Below are 19614 nucleotides of genomic sequence, written 5' to 3'. Positions count from 1 at the left end.
ATAAATCTGTGGAGGGCTGCTGGTGGGCTTTGTGGGTTTTGCTTCTGGATTCCGATTTTGAGGTTATAACCAACCTGGAAAGACTGAAAACATTTCATTTACTGGAAATGAAAGCTAGCATTTGCTTACAATCAGTCTCCTGCCTCCAGGATCTTTGTGGGTGCCAGTAGCAAAGCACAGTGGAAGCAAAGCTCGGTGAAAGAGCAGAGCCGTGGGGACACCGGCCCAGGGGACAGAGTGGGCACGCAGTCCCCTTACACCGTGCTGCTTGCTGTCCTTGAGCATTCTTCGCTGGATAATTAAGCATTGCAGGTTTACTTTTGGGGCTGGCAGAGCGGTTTTGGCTGGTGCGTGGTGGAGCCCACGGGCATCCTTGTGCATCAGCTGCTCCTCAGCCGCAGCCCAGCCCTCACCGGGGAGGAGGGTTGCATAGCTTGTGGCTGGGGCTTTTCTGTCCTTTCTGCAAAGCCATCACTCACTCACTGGCTGGGAGAGGGGTGGCAGATGCTTTGGCACCCGATTTTAATCAGCACCGTGCTGCGAGCTAATGAGGCAGACGGAACCCCCAAGCAGCCCGGCTGGCCCTGTGCCTTCCAGTCCGACTTTCTCACATCTTCTTCAGCACAGTCCAGGGGACGTCAGGTGCCAAGGCTGTGAATTAACACCCTTGTATTTACCTGAAACTTCACTACCTCCCTCAAAAGGTGTGAAAAATAAGGGGGGGGGGGTGCCGAAGCAGCCAGCGGCAGGGAAGAGGAGATGGCTCAGGCCAACCACACCTCAGGAACCTCGCAAAGGTCACCTCCTTTTTCCCCACACCCATGTGGCACAGGGCACAAGCAGAGCTCGGCCCGCGGACCCAGGGCCCCTTCCCTGGCTGCACGGCGGCTGTGTGGGGACTCGGGGCTGTCCCCGTGCCCCTCCTGTCGCTACCCCAGCTCCCTCCCTCAGCGTGACCGGCTTTCCTCAGGGCTTGGCACTGCCTCGGCGGGGCCGGTGTCCGCTGTCCGGGACAGGCCGTTTGCCCACAGCTAGGCCGGCTCTTGAGCGCCCGGTGAGGCCCCGCTCAGGCCGCTCCCGCAGCCCCCAGCCCGGGCCAAACGCAGCCCCGACCGCTGCGACCGTGGCGGAGCCGCCTGACGGGGAGCGCGGGCGGGGCCCAAGGCGGGGCGGAGCCGTGGCATCGGCCAGCGCGGATTGGCCGGCGGCGGGGGCCGAGCGGAGCGTGCGCAGTGCGGAGCGGTGAGTGGGGGGGCGGCCGGGGCCGAGGCGGGAGGCTGGTGCTGTGACAGGCCCCAGTCTGGGCCGCTGCTCGGGGCCGGGGCACCGGGCGGCACACGGGCCCTGCGGAGCCGGGCAGCCGCCTCCCGCGCCGGAGCGTGTCCTGCCGGTGCCCTCGTTCGAGGGGAGCCGGTGGTGAGGCCTTGCCGCGGCGGGGGCGCTGCCCGCCGCATTGCTTTCCCACAGAGGGGGCCCTGTGAGGCTGTGAGGGCGCAGGGCCCGGAGAGCTGCTGCTGGCGGGGGGGGGGGGGGTAGCGGCGTTTGCCCTAAGCCCGGGGGGTGGCGGCCTGCCTTGGGCAGGCTGGGAAGTAAAGGCAGGTGCCTGGGCTGCTGTGGTCTAGAAGTGACCGAAAATCAGGGCCCTGTGGCGGGCACGTAACCCACAAAGAGCGGGGCAGGATGCCTGGGCAGGCAGGGATCCCTGAAGGGTTTCAAATACAAATTCAACAAAACAGGAGCAGTTTGGATGCTGCCTTGAGCACGAGGGTGGCCTGGGTGACCTTGGGCCCCCTTTGTGTCTGGGCTGTTGTGGAATAGAAGTGTCCTGGTATCTTTGGTGTAGCTCTGGGCCGTTAAAGTGGATTTTTCTTCAGGGTATGCACTCGGTAACATGAGGCCTGAATTTTAAAACTGTTTAATTATTTTGGTACAAGCTTGCATATGGCTCTCTTGCCAGAGAACTAGTGAAATTACATGTTGCACAAAGCCAGAGAGTGAAAACTGAGCAAATGGGATTTTGTATATAAACACTATTTGGAATGTTGCCTTAAAATGTTTAACTTCAGTGGTTGACTAACACTCGCATTAGAAGTAATCTTTGACAAATAATCAACACTACCCGCCTCTCAAGATGGCCTAGGTTTACACTAAGAAGTTCTGTAGACACAGTTTCTTAGGGGCAAGTTATTTATTTTACAGTGTTTTGCTGATAGAACTAACCTAGTACAAATATGGCTTAGAGGCAGAAAGTATGACTCCAGTGATGCTGTTTAATTTCCTTGCCAAAGGAGTATAATCTGCACAGGCGTTTCTGTTGGTAGAGCTGTCTGCACAAGGAGGCTGCTCCAGTGTACAGCTGTGGTAGGAAACCTTTTTAAGTGCAGATAAGTCTCTAAGGCGTTAGAAGCCAATGACACACCCTGTTGTTTACCAAACATGCTACCACAGTGTTTCTGCTCTGTGTAGTCCTTTTGAATTCATTTGTGCTCTGGGATTAGCGCTATTAAGGGATGGACTTCTTTCTTTCTCCCTTTCTTTCCCCAGACTCTGCCTTAAAATGACCAGCCTGAATGGTGTTGGTATTTTTTGGCAGCCTTTAAGGTGTTTCTATGGTGAAAGCATCCAAAATCTTGCCCCAGAAACTTTAATGTAGAAGTGCAGTTAATGGAGGTGAGAGCAGTGTCTTCAAGTTCCTGGGGTCTGCCATCTGTGTGACCACATATTTACTAGGTTTGAAGTGATACAAATATATTCCTTTTAAAGAAATAAGCTGGAAACTGGCAATTCCCGATAAGTTGTCAGAACAGCCCTTCCCTTGAACCCACACCACCGTCCCCTAAAGCAGTGGAAGACCAGCTCTGGTGCTACCGCTGCCACCTTCTTTTTCTACAGTTGAGAATTTCTTTAGCCTGAGCAATAAACCACCTGAAAAACTCTCCAGCACCCCCAAACCCTCTTTCTGTCTGCCCTTACCTGGCAAGGAAATGGAAGACTAAATACAGATGTGGTCAAGCAGGGCAGGTGTGGTTGAAAGCATGTCAACTACACCCTGAGACTTTGCAAGGCAGTGGATTATTGGGATAGATTTAGGGATAATAGTCAGCCTTTCTATGTGCTAATCCTCTGCTACTGACTCCCTCTGTGGCTTTTATAACCCACCTCAGCTCTCTTACCTCTCAGCTTTCCCCTCTGAGAAATAACGTTTAACTTGCACTCGTGAAGTAAGTGAATCAGCTTTAATTAAGATTTGTTGAGTGCTTTGTTGATAAGTTCCCTATAAAGCTAGTTATTATTTTTTATGAACACACAGATATTCTTAGCACCTGAAGTGAAAAATGACACAACACTGGGGATCTTCTGGGAAAGAGGCCTGTGAAAGGAGACGGTGCGTGCTAACGAAGGCTTTGTCAAATCTCTTCTGGCTGCGGTTCGTGAGGCAGCTTGCTCTTAAAGCTCTGACTCAAAGAAACCCAAAATCCTCTCAACTCACTGGGAAATGTTAAATGTTCCTGGAAGTTAAGCCCCGCTTTTACATAAGATTTGTTGATCTTGCCCCCTTGCTGGATTTCTCGCAGAGGCTTGGGTCGGGGTTTGGTGCAGCTGTGTGCATATGGCATCTCACCCACTTTGAAACACCTTGTTTCAATGATTTTAATTGCTTTCAGCAATCATTGCCTCACATAATTCTGTCTGGGGTAGGAGGGGCTTGCCTGCTCAGCTGGGTGGTAGCCCTTAGGGGCTACAGCTTGTCGCACGGGTCGGTGGGGCTGTTTGGGGGTAAGAGGGGAGGAGGGAAGCCTTGTCCTTCCCTACGGGCAGCCCAGGTCAGTATCTCTCACCCTGCAGCGTGTGGGAAGGCCGTCTTCACCACCACAGTAGCTTGGTGGCAAATTGAGCTGAAGAGCTTCATTTATGAAGGGTAATGAAGACGTGAATTGAAACGGTTACGGCTGCACTTGTTCTGCGTTGCTGTGTGGGTGCCCTTTCGGCAGGATGAGGAGCTCTATTGTATTTTGGGGAGGAGAAGGCTGTTAATTTAGCTCTAAGATGTCACCGCTGTAGTGGTGTAGGAGTGGCCAGATGGAGGATGCTAAAATGAAATGCAGGGCCGGAAAAGCCTCCTTGTCCATGCCTCTGTCCTGAGGCTGAGTGAGATGGCTCCAGACTGAACAGTGGTGGACGTTAGTGCAGATTTGGACAGGGGACAAGTTCCCTCTGGGACGTGATGAAATCCCGGTCTCAGAGCACCTGATACATCATCTAACTCGCCTGCGCAGCAAATTAAGCGGGCCGCTGTGTCTCTTGCCTTCGGAGGACGGTGGGCCCAGCAGATGGTTGTCCTCCTTGTAAACAGCTGTTAAATGCCAACCAAGAGCAGATAATGACCCCGGAGGGGAGCAGGGATGGAGAAACTCTTCAACAGCTGCTAAGGGGCTGTGCGTTTTACACTGCCAACTGCTCCACTTATATTCCAGTCCCAGTCTGCGACTTTCTTGGGAGTGATACCTAGCACTGAGCGCAGCCTTCCAGCCTGGAATTAGGAATTTTACGTTACTAAATCCCAGAATGATGTGTAGTTCTTTGCAGCTGGAGCTGTGGTGTTCTAACGCTGACACACATCGCATTTTTAGTCCAGTCCCCGATTTTTTTCAGTGTTACTTCTGCCCAGAGAGCTTTCCCTCATGCTGTATTTGTGTGCTTGATCTCTGCTTTTGCTGTTTCCAAGTGCAGTTCTTAGCATTGTTTTCCTTGCTTTTCTTTTTATTGATTTGTGGGTGTTTCTTTAACTTTGCTTCAGTTTATCAATTCTGATCATGACCTCCAGAGTGCTTACAGCTCTTAACTGCTGGGCAACCTTTCAGGTTTTATAACAGTACTTTCTCTTTCATTGTTCAGGCCATTAATGAAAAGGATGAATAGAAGCAGACCTGGACTGAGCTCCCAGTGCCCACGCGTGAGGTTTTCTCCCGTTGTGACAGGGGATCGTTGATAGCTACCCCTAAAGTGTGTGTGCAGGGGAGTTGCTTTGTTGGTTTTTTTTTGTTAGTTAGTAATGAGCACTGTGGCTTGTTAAGGTGAGCTCGCCTAGTCCAAGTTCCTCTGGTTTGCCTGAGAGTGTTGGATGGATAGAGTAAAAAGCCTACTTTAACACCATTGTGATGGACAGATATTTGTAGAGGGGAATTTCTGTCCCATTTCTGAAGACTCGGGTGATTTTTCAAGAGCTTTCATGAACCTTATTTAACTGGGCCTTCTCTCTGGAGTAGCATCACTCAGAGGCAATCGTCCAGTTGCTCAGCCCTGCTTTCTACCGGGAGCTCCCCGGGTGTCTCTGCTTTGGTAGCAGAGGGGTATGCATGGGGGTAATTTGTGTTTGTAGTGTCCTGCTCCCCTTTGTTTCTCCGTAGGTCTGTCCTCAGGGAGAGTTAGGCTTCTTTGTATGTGACTAAGGTAGTAAAAATACATTTTTCTCCTCAAGCAATTCAAAATTCCTTGTGTGGTTGCTCTGCTCTGGAAAAAAAAATTACTTGCTCTGGAAAAATTAATTACACTCATTTTTATCCCTGAATAGTGTGTCACTGTGGGAGCAGTTGCAGGATACCTCATTCCACCAGGGCTCTGCCGGTCACCTTCTCAGTACGAGCTAAGCTTAAGGAAGAGGAGTTACCTCAACTGAAATACATTTAACTGGAGAAAACATCACTGTCCAAACAGGACCAGCTCTAAGTGCCCCCGAGTTCTGTAAGTACTGAGCTGCTGTGTTCAGCTTTTTGAATGTTAAGAGGTTGTTCCTTTTCTGAAGTGCACTTCCACCTACTATGCCACCTTTCTTTGCACATCGGTGTAACTGTGGGGTGAAATTTGGGCCCTGCTGAATTCAAGGACCACAGAGGCTTCCTCTGTTTTTTATCTCTTGCACCTCTCAAGGCTGGTAACTTGAGGCTCAGGCTGTGCCTCAAGGACGTCATCAACGGGATGAAGCAGCTGTTCCCTGATTATTCTCCTTTATTGGTCCATGGCTAATGGTGGGTGCCCTGACCAAATTTCAGTTCCAGGGGAGAAAATTCAGCCTCCCTAAAGCATTCCTGTGGTTTCCTTTGGATTCTTCCTTATATCTCTCCAGAGGTGCTGCATGCTATAGTTAAATACTGATAGAAAGGTTGTGTTCCACTCTGGATTATGGTTGAATCTCAGAGGTGAATAAATTGCATCCCAAGTCCAGTTTGCAAAGCCCTTTGGGCTTCGTGGGATGCAAGAAGCTGTATTTTATTCTAGATGTGTGTTTGCTGATAATTCTGTAGGATTTTCAGTGAGCAGGCTGTAAGAGTCCTGATTATACTGGTTCTCTGCGCAGTCAGACTCTTTGCCCAAATAATGCATAAGTCTGCTGCAGAGAGAGGCAACGGAAGATGGGAGGATGATTTAGAAACCTCTGGGTCACTGGAATAGGTGGGAAGAACACGCATATGTTGATCTGAAGGAGATACCAAGCCAGGTATATACCTTTAAGCATCTAAAGAAAAGTCAGGGTATTTTTAATGGCTGCCTACTTTAAACCCAAATAATTTCTTTAATGAGAGTTTTTAAAGGTTTAACTGTTAATTTTAGAATTTTTATTTCAAGCATGCTTCCATAAAATTAACTTTTTGAACGCAGAAGGCTCTTTAATGTCTTCCGTGTTGGTGCTCATTTGCAAGAAATCTATGCGCAATTATTTCTTATGTACCAGTTAAATCTATCAGCCAACAGATGTCAAGTGTAGCAAAAATGCTATAATAATATTATGGTCTAATAATAGTTATAATGATTCTAATTACCTGGTGCAGCTTTTGAGAGAGGCAGACTCAGAAATTAGTGCAAATGGGATGTTTAACCTTGAACTGCAGAAGTAGGGCACTTTCAGGGGTGTTTGGCTGTACCCCTTCTTCCCTGTTGGACATCCCATTCCCTTTATTTGCTCCAGCAAACCAGGAGTAACAGTCCGGTCTGTTTTAAATGTTCAGACCTCATTCTTGGTATGTACAGAGGTGGAAAAGAGTGCTGACGAGCTGTAGACGAGCGCGTTTCTTGAAATACCTGTGAATGTGAAGCCCGATCATTTTTAACCTCGCACTGCAGTCTAGGCGCCCCGGTTTCAGCGCACTCCCGCTACCTGGTGATGACAGCGCGCACAGATTGCTCTCACCTCAGGAAGGCTGCGGGAGGCTCGGCAATCTTCATCTCTTATGCAAGCTGGTTGTGCTTTTAAGTGTCAGGGAGGTTTTGCCACAGCCTGGAAAGCACAAAGCCAGCCTGAATCTGAGTGCTGCCCGGCAGCTTTCACACTGTCCGCTGATGGGAGAGCAGGTGTGGGGATGTGCAGGCGAGCGGACGGGAGGTGTTGATCCCGATGGAGGCTTTGGTGTGAGAGGTAAGGAAGGCGTGGCAGCAGGTAGGAGCCAGCCGCCGTGCTGGTGCACGAGTGCTGCGCTTGCTTTGTCTTAGACTGTTTGGACCCGCGCAGCCTTGTTGAAGTCTCCATCCCCAGTGCAGGAAGCATGCTCTGTGTGCCAGCTCTCTTGTGTCACTCCCAGTGCCTCTCTACCACCCTATTTTTCCTTCAGGAAGGATCCTGGGCTGCATTTTCTATATTCCGGTGGTTTTTGCCCAACCTTGCTGTGTGCAGTGTAGTGTCTTGAGGTCCCAGTGCTCATTATTGTTGTAGGGCCGATAAGACGATGCATAATGGATCGCCCCTTGCCGCAGCTGTTCATTTTAATTTTGTGACATGAAGTTGGTGATGAGTCCTTGATTCACAGAGAAGGATCCTTTCCACAGAGGAAGCCCCGCATAGGCTGGAAGTTGACAGCTTTCAATGATTATATGCCAGGCCGAACGTTTTTCCTCTAAATAATAGATTCACATGCTGACGAGAACTCAGCGGGACCTATGGGAATTTGGCTGTCAGTTGCTGATCCCTGGCATGGGCAGCAGCTGTGAATCTTTTACTGTCTTCCCATAAAACGGATCCAGAGGTGCCCTTGCAAGGATGTCTTCTTCCTTTCCAGCCTGCCATAGGCCAGCATGCTGCGCTTCTCGCGAAAGCCCTGCCTGCCAGCACCGCGCATGCTTGACGCACGCAGCCCGCCTTTCTCCAGGCTCACGCTGGTGTGAGCTCTGCCGTCTTCAGCCTTTTCTTTGGGGACGTTTGCCTTCTTGCTCCAGTCGGTACCTCCAGTCCGTTGGTGCATTGCCGTGGAGATGAGGCCGCAGGACCCATAGGGTGCAGCCTTTTCCAGGCTCACGTAAAGAAGGATGCAGTAACGGGTTACGCTTGTTTAGGGAAAGTGATTTCTCGGGGTAAATAATTTGTCAAAGAACGCTTGGCATCGCCCCAGATGCTATTAAGCAAAAGACAAATCTTGGATCTCTTCAAGCCTGAGCTGTAAGGCTCATGTAATATTCACTTGCTTTTTAACATGCTGCTTTGCTTTGCTCAACATCAGGCATGTTGCTATGACCAACACTGACTCACTAACCTGTTTGTGCTTTTACTTACCCTGAGAAACCAAAGCTCCCTTTGTTTTCTGCTCCTGGTAAATATCAGCAGTGTATTTCTCATCCTGCCACAAGAACACCTTTCTGCATCCCTTTCCTCAGCCTGTTGAGAGTCTGGGTTTTCACTGCTGTGAGTCGGTTGTAAGGGTTTGCTTCCCCGTGACCAGTACAGCTCTGGCCGGGTTTCCAAAGGACAGATGGACAAATGCGTAGGGGCATTGGGCTCTCCTGCATGCAGAGGAGCGCAGGCACCTCCCTGGCTTGGCAGACTGTGCCAGAGCACCCCAGACCCTGAACGAGCTCATGCTGAAACCTCCTTGGGGGCTTGGGGATGCTGCCCTTTCTGCTCGCCTGGCACTGGCGCACTCTTTTTTCATCTAGTTTCTGGTACACAGAGAACCGTCTCAGCAAGGTCTAGAAGAGCCCTCCAGCACCTCTGCCTCATTGCCTCCATGTCTCATTTCAGACTTCATCTGTAAACATCTCTTTGCCCTTGCTAAACACTGTGTCTCTTAATTTCTCTCTGTAAGAGTATTATTTAATTTGTAAATGTTTTAGGATGTTATTTGAAAAATACGATATGAAGCTGTATTTCATTTACTGTAATGATCCACTAATGCAGGCATATTTCAAAGGCAGGCTATGCAGTACTGTGGGGTTTAATTAAATTTTGTTTTTCAAGTAAGCATCAATAGACAGACAGTAACAAATGGTGACAATATACACACAGAACAAAGTCACTCCATTTTCTTTTCCAAGACTGTGGAAGTGAAAATGTATAGCCCATAAAATGTACTTGGCCTGCTCATGACTGCTGCTTTAGTGCACTTACTTTAGGGGGAGTTTTGTCATCTTACACCGACTTAATTTTCTTGATCTCTTCCTGCCCACAAGACAAACTATTACATTATGGCAAATTTCCAGCAGGAGCCTTGGGTAAGCTAGGTTCTGCTGCAAGCTCTGGACTTAATTTTGAATATTGTGTTGTTTAATGCATTATGGCTTATAGAGATGGTCCTTGCGAGGGTTCCAAAACTGAAGGACTGGGTATGAGGTTCTCGTTCCTTCAGTGGGAAATGCCTGTCTCCGGTGGCTGGATGTGGTGTGTGCCAGCGCTGGCGCAGGGAGGTTACCAGCAGGTAAAAATGATGTTGTTGCATTCGACATTGTTGTACCCAAATCAGGAATAGGCAGGTGGCTCTCGAGTGCATTTCATTCCTTTTCTTCCAGCAAGCGTGGGGTGATAAAGTACAAAATGTATGCAGAGAAGCTTGGAAAGTCTGTTCAACGTCAGCAGGAGGCTGTTGGAAATCATAATGGCACTCGCAAGTGTGGCACTTGTACAAGTTTTCTAGGGGTAAAGAAATTCATTGGTGATGATGTAAATGGACTCCTTTGTTTGGGTTTGTGCGGAGTGTCACTTGAGGAGCAGAGTGAGATTGTTGGCTGGAGCATCGTTGAGTTCTGGCTGGTTTCTGGTGGCTAACGTGGGTTTTGTTCTCTCTTAGCATTTGGGAAATTTTCCATTGTTTAGAAACATAACCAGAATCTTCTGAAGAAGTCAGTGTGTGTGCCCTGGACTCCTGCAGCACTACAGCCCTTTGATTTCTCTGTGAAATCTCTCCAAGTCAGAGAGCTGAAGACAAAAGGTAATTTTTTCAGAGGAGGAGCCCCTTGTCCAGAGACGTGAGTTGAAGCCATGTCCTGAATTGATGCCTAAAGCTCTGTCTGCAAATGGATCCCGGGTTGCTGGGGGCGAGGGCTGGCTGTGCCTGGTGCTGGCTCTGCTCACCGCCAGCTGACCTGGTGTGGGTCACCGTCCAAAGGGCTGTTGGGTGAAAATTGGAGCATGTAAAACCTGGGAGAGGCTGTGGGAACCTGGCTGTCAACAGGCATCTCTGCAGCTGTAAACGCCTGAAAAGCATTGCTGTAAATGACAGACTTGTGTCTGCTAACCTCCTCCTCCATGAGATCTCGGTTTAACACTTCCTGCGTTACAGTAACAGCCTGTGTTTTGCTCCTTGCTGGAAAGCAGCGCCACGAGTACTTTACAGCTCTCCTGGTGCACGTACTGGCTGATGGTGTTTTCTGTGCTGCATGAGATGCTCGTAGGAAACAACAATCCTGTCCAAGTAAGGCTGGCAAGACGGTGTCCTGTGCTTGATGCCAGTCCCTGTGGCTGGAGAGGAGTCCTGATACAGATAAAATGGTGTCTAAATATAACTTGTCATGAGGCATCAGATGCTCTTTAAATAAATTCTGGAAGAAAACCCACGCAGCTGAGTTTTGTGCTGGTACTGCCAATACCAAGGGGAATGCCCTTTGCCTGCCACCTTGTTCTGCCCTTGTTCCATGCTTTAGGCTGCCAGGTTTTGCCTTTTCTCACTTTTTGTTGATATGCAGTGTCACCTGAGGCTTTGTTGCTGAGTTTTGGGGCAGGCAGTTGCTTTTTGGTGACTTGAGGCAGTATCTTCTACTTCTCTCATCCTTTCTTTGGATTTCCTGCCCTTCTCCCATTCGCTCTCCCTTTGTGGTAAGCTAACCTTCTTTGTGGGCTGGTCGAGCTTCCCATCCAGGAACCTCGAGCAGACAAAGTTTTCTGGGACCATTATTGATCTTCTGTGGAAGATGGAGTAGATGGAATTTTCCTGACCATGGTGGGGCTCAGCTGGCTGACCCCAGATGAAGCACACCGGCCTCTGGAACATCTGGAGCTGGCGGCTGAGCCCTGGGTTGCGGGATTTGCCCCCTGTGCAGACTAGTAAGCACTTAAGCCTGGTCTTTGCAGGAGCAGGTGAGTGCTTTAGGTTCCCCACGGTACTAGCTGGCATGACTGAACCTTGTAGGTGTGTGCAGAGCAGGTTTAGGGGCTTGTTCTCCTACCCTGCAGGGTAACAGAGAGAGAATGATGTGCCCTGCAGCAGAGCCAGCGCTGGAGAGTCCCAGGTCTGTGCTTTAATGGTTCTTGCAGGACCATGCAGCCAACGGAGGACCTGCGAGGTGCCTTGACACGAGGTCTGGAATGACACAAGCCCAGGGCATGGGAAGCTGTGATAGCATTTGGGAATGAACCAAAAAAAAAAAAAGCTTTAGGACTATTTAAAAAGAAAAACATAATCTGTAATTCAATTTTTGGGGACTTCATTTCTAGTGAGAGAGCGCGACGCTGGCTGGAAGGAGAGGAGCGCTTGCTCAGATGAATGATAATCCATGGCAGCACGTTACGGCACCAAGGCTCTTTGACAAATATTAGCCTTAATGCTTCCCTAGGATGAGCGAGATGCTGCACCACTGGATGAGGAGCGTGAAGTTTCTGGACTATGAGTAGCTTCAGCCCAGAGTGATAATTTAAACACTGAATTCTTTTTAATAATGGATATTGTTGATGGCTGCCTCGCATGGGAGTGCTGCACAGGAACAGATTGCGTTGTACTGATGTGTTTTAAAAATGAAAAGTGTGCTGATCTTTGTAAGCACTTGGGTCTGACACCGGCCAGCTAGGCTTCTTGGATTTCTCCTTTGGAGTTTGGCAGCCGTCTGCTTCAGGGAGTACAGTGGTCTCATAAGAGTTTATTTGATCTGACACATGACAAATTGTTTCTGCTGGCGGGTACTTCAGGCACAGTCTATTAGCTGGCAGCCGTGGCTTTGCGGGCACCAAGGAAGTTGGGGAAGGCAAGCCTGCCCTCCTCCTCCTCTTGGAAAGTGTGAGCGGAGGGAGCGTTGTTTTAGCCCACCTCCCATTCCAGCCTCCTTCTTGCCGGTTGTTAAATTGTGCTATTTGCATAGATTATTAATGTTGCTTATGTGCTAGGTGTTTCTGCAGATGCTCGTTGTGTTTCTCGTTGCACTTTGGTGTGCGGGGCAGGAGAGGAGAGCTTGCGTTTCTGGAACCGGACCCGGTTGCCATTAAAGATGCTTTGTTAAGTTGCTTTTTTTAGGACACCCTTTTAACTCTGTAATGAGGAGTGGAATATTACATTCCTCAGCAGAATAAAAAGTACACGTCCCCTGTGAGATATTGTAAATACATTTTATCTGTTCTATTACCTGCAGTTTCAAGAATATGTCCCCTAAGCATTTTAATCTTTTTTTTCCAGAGTTGTCTGAGGGTGAGGAATTACTCCTATTTGCAACTTTGGGAATAATTACTATGTCCATTAATTTCTTCTCTTTCCTGCTGTCCATCTATTATTGCTTCTGAGAGGAAAAAACCTCTCTGTAAATCTCCACTGAAACAGGACTGACTGCTTGATTAGAAGGAGAGTTATGCGTGCTAGAAATGATGTTTGTGAGAGAGCATCTTGTAGCCATGCACGTGGATGGACCCACCGGTGTGCGCTGGCTCCTCCAGCTTAGGAGGAGCACTTAGCCACGCAGAGCCTGCCAGATGCCCAGGCTGGCTTGGCACTCCTTACCCTACAATTAAAGAAGAAAGCACCGCAGACAGCACATTCATGGGCAGTCGTGGCACACCTGGACCACTGTGAGGAAGCAGGAGGCTGAAGGTCAGGTCTGCTCAACCACCCAAGCGGTGCTTTGCTTCCTGAAGTGCTTTGCCTGCAGTGCCTGGCTGCTGTTATGAAATAGAAATGAAACAGGACAATAAAGGAAGCGGTTCATCAGCTGGCCCTCTTTTGTCCAGCAGCTAAAAGCCAGTTCAGAGATTTTTGTGGAAGCGCTGTTTGGTTTGGTCCTTTTTTGCTCTTTAAGTACAGACTGAAAGAGCTGGAGACTGGAGGCCACTGTAATTATTATTTCTTCCTGAATAGCAGAATAAATGTGCCATTTAATGCATAAATGACAGGGTCCTTGCCTCGGAAAAAATATGCGGCCTGGCCCTGATGCTGCAAACCCTTCTACATGTGAGTAACTGTCCCTGCCTGGTGCTGGGTGCCCTGAGATTTCTCACTCCCTGGATTAGGGTTGGTGCCAAAACTTGTCTTGCCGTGTGACGTCTGCGGTCCCTGGAAGTCACTGTGGAGGCTGTCATTGAAACAGCCTTGATTCGCCTGGCAGCTGTATTTAGATGGCAGCTGATGGAGAAGCTCTGCAGCATAGTTTGGTCATTGTGATAAATTCTGCTTGCAGGAGGGGACGGCTAAGTCTGTGGTCTTCATGGGAGAAGCCCCCACTGTGCAAATGGGACCTGGCAGCCCTGTGATGGACTTGCCATCTCCCCACCTGATGTGGCAAGAGGAGGCAGTGGCACCACCAGGATGCAGAGGAAGCTGTTCAGGATGCTCTGCTGTCTGAGCAGAGAGAAAGGTGCTGCAGATGCATCTTTCATCAGAGCCTAAAGAGGGTGAGTGGGTAGCAGCCTGCTGTTAGCTCTCGCAGCAGGCAGGGAGATTTCGAGAGTCCTCCTTGACTTCGCAAAGAGTCGTACAGCAAAGGCCAAGAAACGGAGAGAGAAAGTCACTGTATTCTTTGCCTACTGCTTCCCACTGCTTGGCTGCGTTGTGCGGTGTTTGCAGAGGCAGCAGATGCAGTGACAGCCAGGACTGCCAAAGAAAGGACCCTTCGTGGACTGGTGCTGCTCAGCTACTGAGATGTGCCAGTCCACAAAATGGCTCTTTTTAGGGTCTGCTTTAACAAATGGATGTTCCTTTTAAATGGCTGGGTCTCCTGCCCTTGGTCCAAGCTCAAGATGAGAAACAGTGGATCTTCTCTTTCTGGACTGAAAGGTGCTAAGGTTACAAACACAGTTGTTGTCCCTTGGAAGAGAAAAATCACAGAGGAAAACTGCTTACTTCTGGTCACATCTCTGTTCTCCTTCCCCAGTCTAGTTTTTGGGCTGCTGGAGCCTGCCTTTGCTGTGGGATGGAGCTAAGGTACTGCTCCTCATTGAACCCCACAGCTCTGAAGAGCAATGAGCACAGTCACAGAACTCAGAAGGGACCTGTGGGCTGAGAGCAGTCCTACTGCTCGTAAGGTTTACTACTACTTGCAGTCTCTCTCCATGACCCTTCATTGTACGCACCTATAGGGCCCAGACTCGCAGTTCAAACGTCTGTAGTGAAGCGTTTGCTTGAGCCTTTCCTGCGGAGAGGAGCTGTGCAGACCTTGCAGCCCTCAAGTGCGGTGGCCAGTGTGACTGTGATGGCACACGCAGGCTCCCGTGGTGGCTACAGCATTTGCAGAAATGGTGTTCATAACCTCTGCTGGGATTCGTGAGACATACAGAGGCAGGTTCCCTGATTTGTCACCGTGTCATAAGAATTTAAGGTTGAGGAGCTCTTTGAAGCACCAATACAGCCTGTTCTGCCATGACAAGATGGAAATGAGCGCCAGCATGACTTTTCTTCCCCAAGGAAAACGCTCTTTTGCACAGATCAAAAGCGGTGGCTCTGCCGCTGTTTGAAGAGACCAGACGAATTGCAGAGACGGGTGTTCTGTGCAACATCAAAGTCTGCCCGTCTGAAGCTGAGATGCTCAGGAACTCCAGCTTGGCGTCCTTCATATCTAGGAGGCAAAAGGAAAAAAGGTCTCTGAACCAGGAGTCACTTGGGGGATCAAAGCTCTGCTTAGCGGAGGCTGATGAGGGAAAAGGCAGGATGGCAACAGGAAGGTCCCAGCCCATGCAGATGACTGGGGCCATCTGATAAGAGCAGTTTGGGGTTCCAGAGGGGTCAGTGAAACCTTCTCTGCTGGAGGACTCAGGCCTGCATCTACCCCCGAGGAAGTGGACGGTGCAGTGTCCAGTGCCTGCGCTTGGCCGGAGACATTCTGCAGTGGCTGAGAGATTGTTTAACTAAAAGGATGCTATGCTGTCACATTTTCAACTATTTTTTCTGTATGTTGCTACAAGTAACATCTAAAATAGCTCTCCCTATCTGACAAGAGATGAGAGAAGAAATGTATTTTTCAGCTGTGCACTCCTTGCATTTGATGGTGCTTTGTGTGCAGGCAGTTTCCTTCTTCCCTGATTTTTATTAAGCTTAAACCAGTGCCCAAGGACCAACGAAGACTGGAGCATCTTGATTCTAGGTGCAGTGTGAGCACATGTCAGTCTGTAACCATCTCACAGGCAGAAAGGCAAAAAAACACTTCCCAAAGTAGAGGTGGCAGGTCATGAAGGACGAGAGGGAAGGAATTACGTTCTCTTTCAGCTTCCTGTATCTGTGCATTTACTTCTGCATTTGCAGCCCTTGGAGTTCTTTGCTATTTTAAATTTCCTTGAGTAAAACCACTGCTGAACAAATGCTGCCTGCTGCTGGCTGTTCTGCTTTGGCTTCTGTCTGGGGAGGCCCTTGTGCTTGAGGAACAAGACTCGCTTTTTAATCTTAGTGGGAAATGCCTGGGTAGAAGAATGGAAATCATGGTGAGAGTTGCTCCTAAATGATTGTACTGGTAGTCTCTCCTTTCTCTCTTCATACTCATTTCTGTCCCAGGGCTTTTTTAATTGCTTATGAAAAGCATCCTCTGAGACCACTTTAAAAGTACTGATGCAGTGAAAAAAATGAGCAAACTCGAATAATGCCTCTCATCCATGCACGTCAAGATATTGCTGCAGACCTTAGTGGAAGGAGCCCCGCGATTCCCTTGGTTATAACCGTGATGTCTGTGTTAGGAGTGGGGCAACTGAGCCCCGGCGTGGGGAACGACTTCCCTGGGTTCCTGCAGAGAGTTGGGGCAAAGCCAGGAGCAGTCCCGAGGGAACCTGTTTGCAATAAGTTACGTTCATCCCCAGAGAGTTCCTTATTCTCCTTCAGAGAGGGTTTGAAATTGTCTGGTTGGGGCTTTATTCTGGGTTTTTGCAGTCAGCAGCTGATCTGGCAGCTCCTGGGTGGGTTTGGCCTATGAGGCGGATCCCAGTGGCTTTTCAACTGGGAACTTGCCACAAAACTGGAAGCGTGGGTGAGCCCAGCTCTCTTGGAAGGGAGGCACTGAGCTGGGCATCCTGTGCAATTAATCCCATGGGTTGTGATGCCACGTTAATCCTGGCCACGTAGCTGGAGCATGCAGCGGGCAAGCCACACATTTGCTGTTCCCTGCTGTGACCTGTGCCCGTGGGTTGTCACGCCAGATAAGAGCTGTCACTGCCAGCCGGTGCACGGTAGAGAGGTGAGGAGATGCATTTTTCATAAACTTAACAGCTCAGCATTTCTGGCGGATCGATAGAAGTGCTGGAGAGGCCCTTGGCTTGCCTGCCGTCGGGGCACCTCTGTGCTGGGCGCTCTGCTGGGCTGCAGCAGTGGGTGCCCTCGGCTTGGGAGGGATGGCAATCCTGATGGGAAGCCTTGGCGCTGAGCCGGAGCCGGCAGCGAGGGTCGTGGTGGGGGCAGGCTGAGATATAGACATGGGGGATAGATGCTTGTACCGGGGCAGGCCGTGTGGTGTGGATGCTGCTGTGGGAGTTGTGCGCCTGATAGATCAGCGTCGGATTTCTGTAATACTGAGCCCAAATTTTGCCTGTTTTTTTAACCTCTTAATTGAGCCTCTTTATAGGGAAACCGGCACCTGACAGGGGAAGGATGTTGTTATTCGATGTGAGAGCCACAAGTGAGCAGCAGGAACTTGGAAAATACAAAAAGCTGTTTCCAGAGAGTCTGGGAGTGTGCCAATTAAATCTTTGGCTCTTTGTGGGCCCAACTGCAGTGGGAAGTCAGGGTGCCCCGTGCCCTGGCTAGTGTGGTGTGCGCTTTCTTTCCTGTTAGGTTCTCCAAGCCTGGGAAAGCAGAGGGGGTAAAAAAAATACACTGAACGCTGGCAGACTTCCAGGTTAGTCCAAGCCAAGGGGTCACCTTGCAAATAGGGGCTGCTGGAAATGATAGACACACGTGGGGGGAAAAATATCACTCAGTTGTACGCGAATAGGTGCGGGCAGGAGGAGAGCTGTTTTCCACTGGGGTATGGGGCAATGGGGAAGGGGAAAGCAGTTTCTGTGGTTGAGGTCAGGCAGCGTGGCAGCTTTCAGAAAGATGTTTGTCCTGAAGGTCTCTGCGCATCTCTCATCTCCAGGCAAGTCCTAAATTGGTGCAAATCAGCCCCTGCCCTCTGATACAGACTTGAACGTGCTTGCAAGCACCCTCTGCAGAGCGAGGGTGTCGTGTGTGTGCAGGCGGTCGCAGAGCCCTGTAAGAGCGGCTGCCAGAAACTCAGATAGATGCATCTTTTATAAATAATAAATGATAAATTCAGTCCTCTGATCTCTGAGGCATGCTCTGCTTTTGCATGCTCCATCCTGAGTGGAGCAGAAGGTCCCCCTATCCTGGACCCAGGGCTCTCTGGCGTGGAGGGTCTGAGAACTGCAGCCCCTGGAATTGGGGATCTTGCTGAGCCACGGCAGAGGCTGGCCCCTCTGCCATCGCCGCTGATGAGCAGGTGGAGAGGATGACGGCAGCCTTGCTCAGACTTCAAACCACCGAAGTATAAAGCTCTGCTCTTGCCCTCTGGAGAGCAGTGTTTTCTGTGAATGCTGCTTTCTGAAGGAATTAATTAAGTAAACTTAATTGATAGACTAAATGATGTTTAATGTTAAACTGCACCAGGTTGTTTGTATAAACAACAGGGTTGGAATTGCTGTGTTTGGGTAGAAGGGGCTTTGTCCGTAAATGACCCGCAACAACCCACTGCTCTGCCCCTGCGTGGAGCCGTGGCCAATGCTGGTGAAGCCACCGGGTGCCGAGAGCTGCCATTGCCGTGCGCTGCTGTGCTGCCTCCTGTCACCGGATACATCCACGCTCTGCTCTCACTTGCGTCGGCACCTGGCAGCGCTCGTAGGAAAGGCCAACGTTAGGTGGTATCGTAGCTGAGCTGCTGTTAGAGGGGCTGATGTTAGCTGATGCCTGAGCAGGTAGCCTGTAGGGGTTATTAATATTTATTGTTATTATTTGTTAGTGATGGTTATAAAAGTTGCATGATTACATGGTAGATACCAGGCTCTGTAAGCACATTTCTGCCGTGGTTATCCTTCTCGTCCTGCCCCATCCCCACTGCCCCATGTCAAAATTTCTCCCTGTGCACTGGTCCCAGTTCAGAGTGGTGCTTCTGCTGCAGATCGGAGCAGGACCTGCTGCTTGGGGACAGGCTGTGCCTACCCAGCAGAGCTCGAACCGTGATTTATTCCTGTAAACCTAGAAGTGTGGCCTCTTTGCTGCGTGGGTTCTCCGTAGGCAGCCAAATACGGGAAGGTGTTCCCACAACTTTTCCCTTGTGTAGGAGTGTTTTTAACGTGCCAGAGCAGACTCCTGGTAGGAGTAAATGATGAGGAGCAAGCAAGAAGAATAAACTTTTTTTAAGCAATTTCCTAAGTGGCATCAACAGGACGGTCTGTATTGTAGCTGCGCCCTCTCCGCTGAAATCTTAGTAGTGTGAGGGTGTTTGCAGACATGTGGTGCTCACTGTCCTGTCCTTCACCCATGTGTGTGGGGGGCTTTGTGCCCAGGTGGGACTCTCTGGCTGGGGTTGGGGGCTCTCAGTACAGTAGGCTCCTGCATGGAACTGGGGAATCCTTGAGCGAAGCTGCACAGAGCCTGTGCCAGCCCAGTGAGGTGGGTCTGAACCTGGAGAAGTCTGTTCGTGCCTGGTTTGTCCTGGGAGAATCGAGGCCAAACAAATTGGGGCTCCATGGGGAACATTGCATGTGTCCCTGAAGGAAGCTCCTCATTATATTGGTTTTGCCATTCAGGGCTCTTCTCCTGCTTTACATAAGGTGTTAGGTTGGTTATTATTATTTTATTCTGTTTTTATTATTAATTTTTATTCGGATCCAGTTCTTTGATCAGTCAAGTGTATTCAGTTCTCTTCCAGGATCTTTGTAGTTTTAATATCAGCTTTAATGAAGAGGAAATTTCACTCCTGCCTCCTTTTGGAAATGTCGCTGGTCAGGACCTGTCCGTGGCAGCAGGGAGCTCAGATACATGGAGCAGGAGGTCCTGGGTGCTTCCTGGGTGTCTGTTGACCAGCCATGTAGAGCCACAGCGGCTCACCTGGGCACCACGCTTAGGGCAAGTGTGATTAATTTCTAAGCCTTGTCTTGGGGAAGAAAAAGCCTGAAAAGAAGATGTAGATGGTTTTTAAGGGGGGTGGGGGTGGGGAAGTGGGATCAGAGACTCACAAGTCCTGCTCTTA

The 19614-nt window shown here is 49.7% G+C and overlaps 1 protein-coding gene across 7 annotated transcripts in view; it reads left to right on the top strand.

The window, feature by feature from the left end:
• Positions 1-1202: 1202 nt before the first annotated feature.
• The window catches only part of SIL1 (SIL1 nucleotide exchange factor), a 97305-nt gene continuing 78893 nt past the window's right edge, over positions 1203-19614 (top strand). The window contains exons 1-3 of one of the 7 annotated variants that reach the window (XM_054841854.1): positions 1270-1413; positions 5573-5742; positions 10047-10187. The gene's annotated coding sequence lies outside the window, so the exon portion shown is untranslated. Of the gene's footprint in view, positions 1243-1266; positions 1417-1570; positions 1876-5572; positions 5743-10046; positions 10188-19614 lie in introns of those variants that run through there. The other 6 variants (XM_054841851.1, XM_054841852.1, XM_054841857.1 and 3 more) reach the window with 6 other exon arrangements.

The sequence above is a fragment of the Grus americana genome, chromosome 14 (assembly GCF_028858705.1).
Source record: "Grus americana isolate bGruAme1 chromosome 14, bGruAme1.mat, whole genome shotgun sequence".
Taxonomy (NCBI): domain Eukaryota; kingdom Metazoa; phylum Chordata; class Aves; order Gruiformes; family Gruidae; genus Grus; species Grus americana.
Note: the sequence above shows the minus strand (reverse complement) of the source record. Positions and strands in the feature narration are given on the sequence as shown.